Here is a 6,100-nt window from a genome sequence, read left to right as displayed (position 1 = left end):
CGGTATGTTCGTACATGGAGGTTCCGCTCAGCATTGTGGAAAGGGGTGTTGATCCAGAACCGATGTGGAAGACGTCAGTAGCGCTGGGCAGAGTGGAAGATCAGAGACACAGCAGACCATGTACCGATGATAGAGTTTATAAGAAATTCTAGAAAAGGCAAAACTGCAGCAGTGGAGAGAGAGGGGTGGTCCCCAGGACCAGGGGCTTAGGAAGGGGGATGGACCACGAAGAGGCACAAGGGAAGCTTTGGGGGAGGTGGGCTTGCCTGCGTCATGGCTGTTGGCGTGGTGGGTACATGATTATAGGCAACCATCAAGACTTACCAGATCGTATGATTATTCCTCAGTAAAGCTGTGAACAAAGCATTGAATTTTGCCGTCGGACAGAACACGGGTGACGTGCGTGTACGGGAGGGAGCAGAGGCAGCCGGGCGGCCCTGATTCCTGCTTTCTCGGAGCCTGGTGTGAAGATGACCAGGACTGATGGGGCAGGACCAGAGGCCCTAGGCTGTGGGAATGCCTGCTGGAAGGCTCTGGAAGAGAGGCGGGGAGGGGAGGAGGGGGCGGCTGGAGGAGGGAAGAGCCGACAGGTGCCGCGAGCCAGCTCTAGCCATGGAGGACGGAGAGGACCGGCCACCTGGAAGGCGGGAAGCGCGGGGGTGCGCGCAGACGGAGAGGACACCCCTTGGAGCATCTCCTGTGTCTCCTTGTGCTCCAGAATGTCGCCTGCTCTGAAACCTCATTTGTCTGATACTAACACAGCGAGATGATCTTTTCCGTCTTTCTACTATCGAACTGTCGCATCTCCGTGTTTAAAGGGGATTCCTCACAGACACAAGTAGTTGTATCTTTCTGACCAATCTGAATGCCTCTGCCTTTTAAGCAGGATTCAATCTTTTTTTTTTTTTTTTTTTTTAAATTGTGGCAAAATGCACTCGATAAGCTGGCCATTTGGGCCTCTTCAAAGTGCATGGTTCTGTAGCACTAAGTACCTCCTGTCGCCGTGGAACCCTCCCCATCATCCGCCCGAGAATCCCTCCCATCTGGCCAATCTGAGACTCTGCCCTCATCAGACAATGACTCTGTCCCCCCCCACCGCCAGCCCCTGCCCCAAATCATCCCCCTTCCTGACCAGACCCACGGGCACAGCTTCCCTTGGGAGACCCTCCCAACTCTCCATGTCCAAGTCAGAGCTCCCCTTCCCCTGTCCTACCCCTGATGCCCCATCTCCTGCCTCCCGCCCCCAGACCCCAGGCCCCAGACCCATGGCTCATCTAGCTGTCCCCTCCCCCTCTTCCTAGGGACCAAGTCATGCCCTCGGCTTGCCTCTCAAAGTCACACCTTCCCTTCTTTCTCTCTGCCTGTGGAGAGGTTCCGGCTCTCACCCTCCAGGGGCGACCGGGATATGGTGACTCCCCAGCTGGGCTCTCTACCTGCCTCCCCTGTGACCCCAGATCTACTCCAACACTGGGGGGTTTTCTGTCCTGGGAACATGATCACAGTAGTGTCCTGCTCTAAATCCCCAGCCTCCCCACGGCATCAAATGCCCTGGGTCCTCCTGGTCTGCCGGCCTCGTGGTCTACCCCATCCCCTCGACCCTTCCTGTCTGCTTGTAGCGGTTTCTAGGCCTTTCCCATACTGCCGTCACCCATTGCCTGAGATGCCCCATTCCCCCCGTTTCAGGAGCTCAGCTTTCACAAAAGGGACAATCCTTGAGGAGTCCATGAGGGAGGAGGAGCCCTGGCGGCACTGGGCGGATGCCTTGGGGCCCCGGCTGGATGCCTTTGGGGGTCCCCGCTGGTGCTTGGGGGGCGGTGGAGGCTGTGGGTCTCACAGAGGAGAGCAGGGAGGCGGACAGGGAGCCCTTCCCTCCGCTTAGCTGGCTGTCTCTGGCCCCCCACCCCCTCCACCCCGGGGAGTCTGACTCCTGCAGGGGCTGCGGGGGATGTGGGAAGGAGAATGACAGTGGCTGCAAGGGAGGACAGGCAGGCCTGAGAAGGAGCCGGCAGTGTGGGGCCGGGCGTGCCAACAGCTTCGGAGTGATGGGAAATGCCTCGAAGGAAGGCCAGGGTGCTGCGGAGTTGAGCCGCTTCCCAAAATAATCCAGGGGGCAGCTGTCTCGGATTCTGAAACTGGGTCTGGCTGCCTGAACGGCAGGAAGCCCCGGGCCCCACACCAGCCCCACTCTGGGAACAGATGGCACTAGGAATATTTTTTCTTTTACCCAAGTCAGCTGGTAAGCGAACAGCTTGTCTGGAGAGAAGTGTGTTCCTCCCCTCTCTCTCTCTTTGGCAACGGATCAAAGCCGCCACCTCCCCTCCTCCAGTCCCTCCCCCTATCGGCTCTTTCCCTGTAAGACCTGAGCAGCCGAGGCTGAGGGGCATCACAGGCCTTTGCCACCTGGGAGCTCACGGGGTCCTCACCCTCGGGTGGTTTAACTTAGGGAGCGGTCAGGGTGTCTTGATCCGTGGGGGCCTGGGCTGAGCTGGGGCAGTAGTTCTGGGAGGCCTGGCTGGTTGGAAAGTGGACAATGGGGATGTCCCAGACATGATTCTTCTGGGAAGAGCCAGCCAACTGGTGTGGGTTGGCCAACACCTGCATGAATTCGTTCATTTATCCACGAGCGTTTCCAATTGATTGGTGTGCTTATTGCTTGTAAAGGCGATGCATTAAGGCTTAGGTGGGATTTTACATCTGTACAAATCATCATGCACAAGCTGTTCCTAATAGACCTTCCCTAAGCACCTACCAGTGTGCAGGCCCTGGGCTCGGAGCTGGGGATAGAGACGGTTGGATGGAGGCCCTGTCCCGGAAGAGCTCAGCGCCCCATCTCGAGAGGCAGGGTGGTGCCGTGGTCTTAGTGCAATGCTTGAGTCAGATTCTGGGGCGGGGATCCTGGGAGCATCCTCCAGATACAGGATGAGTCACTCACCTCCTTGAGCCTCAGTTTCCTTCTCTGTCAAATGGAAGCAAAGGAATCTGCTTTTTGAAGGGTTATTATGAAAGCTAAATAAGAGAATCCACCTGACATTGAAACATTACTTTCACATAGTGTTCAATAACGTCAGATGACGTCACCACCATTACCACCATCACCATGATCATCATCACCACCAACATCATCACCACCATCACCATCACCATCATCTTGTCATCTCCATCACCACCATCAGCACCATCACCATCATCATCATCACCACCAACATCATCACCACCATCACCATCATCTTGTCATCTCCATCACCTCCATCACCACCATCACCATCATCATCATCACCACCAACATCATCACCACCATCACCATCACCATCATCTTGTCGTCTCCATCACACCATCAGCACCATCACCATCATCATCATCACCACCAACATCATCACCACCATCACCATCACCATCATCTTGTCATCTCCATCACCACCATCAGCACCATCTCACCATCACTATACCTGCAAAAACAGAACTGAAAGGCCCTCCCTCCATGGGTTCTGGTGAGAATGCCGCCATGTGAGGTCTGGACCCCAGCACCTTGTTGGATTTCAGGATCAGGTAGCAAAGAGCTAGCTCATCAGGTAACCTTAACTGGATTTTGCATGTTCCCTGCCCACAGGCTCTCCTTGTTGAAACCCACAACACTACTCAGCACATCAGAGGCACTGGATAAATATTTGTTGGCTGACCCCCTGATAGGGACCTCTTAGCTCTCCTGAGGTAGGGCAGATGCAGCCCTGCTGCGGCCACTTGGGCCCATCCTGGGACCCAAGCTGGCCACCCTGATGCTCCAGGAAGCCAGTGTTAAAGTTGAGCTCAACTCTAGACTTTCTCCTCTGACCTCCGGTTGGTTTCAATGGCCCCTGGGTTCACTGGCGCCTAGGCTGGTGGGTTCACCAGCTCAGCTGAAAACACAGAGGCATATTGAGGACCTCTGGCTCCATGATCCCTCTCCTTTCTCCCCATGATATGGAGAGAGATGTCATGGGAAGTCCTGGACTCTGACCTCAGCAGCTCTGTGCTCTTGGGGAAGACATGGCCCTTCTCTGAGCATGAGTTTCCTTACTTATAAGATGGGAAGGATCCTCCCTGTTTAGCTGAATCCCCAGGATGGGAGTCAGGAGGATTAACTGAAATAACAATGGGCAGGGCTTTTAGAGTGCAGTGAGCAAAATAATAACTGGGGCTCATGTTGACTGGACCGTCACACTTCTTCACCTGGCGTGGTCCAGACAGCCTGGTCACTCACCAAACCTGCTTTCCCTTGCTGCTGAGCATGCAGCTAGACCCCATTTCCCAGCCATATGTCCGAGTCCTAGTCACTGAAATGTCAATGAAGTAAGATGCAACATTGCAGAGCCTGGTCCCCAGACCTGGTCCCTCTATGGCCCTCGGTCTCCAGGAGGCCGCGGGGATACCCAGGTGATGCAGACAATGGGGTGACCTTGGCAGCCGTGTGCTGAAGATGGTGGAGCCACAGGTGAAATCATTCTGGGGAGGGGGCGCCACCTGCCAGTCAGGAACACCTGCTTTGAACTTGTACGTGAGCAAGAAATGTTTGAACTCCCCTCTCCGATGGGTTGCTGCAGTAGCTTGGGGGGGGGGCAGCTTGTCTATGACACCTGCATCAACTCTGATGGTTACTCTGTTCATTTCATTTCAATTATATCGTTTTTTGTTGCTGGAAGTTTTATTTGCTCCCTTTTCGAAATTTCATAGCCATTTTATGGTCTCTTGTTCCTTATTCTTACGTCTGATCCCCTCTTTTACTTCCGTGGGCGCCTTTATTATCTGTTCAGTGTCTGGTGAGCTGATACCTGAAGCTTGTCTTTGCGGTCTGATGCTGCCTCTCACTCATGGTGCCTTCTCCCTTGTGTGTCCTCCGGGAGCTTTGCCGGTGGTTCTTCCTACTTCATCATCAGTAATTCTTCAAAGCCCAAGTTGCAGATGGGAACCTCCAGAGATAGTTCACATCTCCTTCAGCCAGATCCCGAGGGTCACTCTGATTCGGCTCCCTTCAAATTAAAGTCTTATTCTGAGCGCTGCAGCCCCCATGGCTAGTAGGATAGCCACATTAGGGCTGGCTTGTGATTGTGACCATAGAGGGGGGGGTTTCCCCTTCTCCCCACGCCAGGATTGATAAAAGCAAGTGTCCTCGTTAGGGTTTCGCCCTAACTTCTTTCAGCGGTGACAGCACAGCCCCTTGGAGACCCCCACTTGATGTGGGCTCCCTGGCTGTGACCCTTGAGCAGGCCCGGCCCAGGCTTTCCTCCCACCCCAGAGCCACGTGCAGTCAGGGGACCTGGCTTGGCCAAATGTTCCCAGGACAAAGCCAGCTTTGGCAGCGGCTTCTCTCCGGGGACCAGTTTTGCTTTTAGTCCCCTGGCTCGCGAGAGGTCTCCTTGCCCTTGCTTGCCCCGTGTGATGTATGTTCATCTGTATGTTATGCGTATCCGTACGTGTGCATGTAGTTGCATATATATGTAAGAACACCTTCACACACGCATACGCATATGTCACTTTTCTGTCATTCTGTGTCATGACCCCTGCTCGGTGTATTAGTCCCTCGTGCCGTGGGGAATGGGAGACAGTCTCTGGTTTCACAGAGCTGATGTCTAACAGGGAACAATGGATTGTTACAATTCTCTCTCTCCAGTTTTGGCTCCTCCTGGAGTCTCCACATGCAGGTGGTCAAGATCCCCCTCGTCCCCGTCCTGTCTCCCATCCTGGACCCTGGCCTGGACGGTATTCGTCCGTGGCTTGCCTTCCCTGCCACACAGTATATGCCGTTAACAAAAGGCTTTGGGTGCTTTCTTCTTGGGGCAAAATTAGTGTGTGTGTGCTGGGGAGATGGAATGTTCTGGGGGACATTCTCAGGACCAGCCTGAGGCACCGAGAGAGCCGAGGCAGCAATTCTGGAGGAAAGAAATTGGCCTAAAATTCCCGGGCAGAGAGAGACAGGAAACAGGTGCAGAGGCACTGTTTCCCTCCCCCCGGGGGAGGCAGAGACCCCCAGACAGCAATGGCCAGAGGACACTGTATCAGATCAGGTCGAGCTTTCCAACAGGCAAGGGCATGCCAGGAGGGCATGGGCTGCCTCCGAGGTGCTGCC

Source organism: Mustela putorius, unplaced genomic scaffold, assembly GCF_011764305.1.
Source record: "Mustela putorius furo isolate JIRA1106 unplaced genomic scaffold, ASM1176430v1.1 tig00000738_pilon_pilon_pilon, whole genome shotgun sequence".
In the NCBI taxonomy this organism is placed as follows: Eukaryota; Metazoa; Chordata; class Mammalia; order Carnivora; family Mustelidae; genus Mustela; species Mustela putorius.
Note: the sequence above shows the minus strand (reverse complement) of the source record.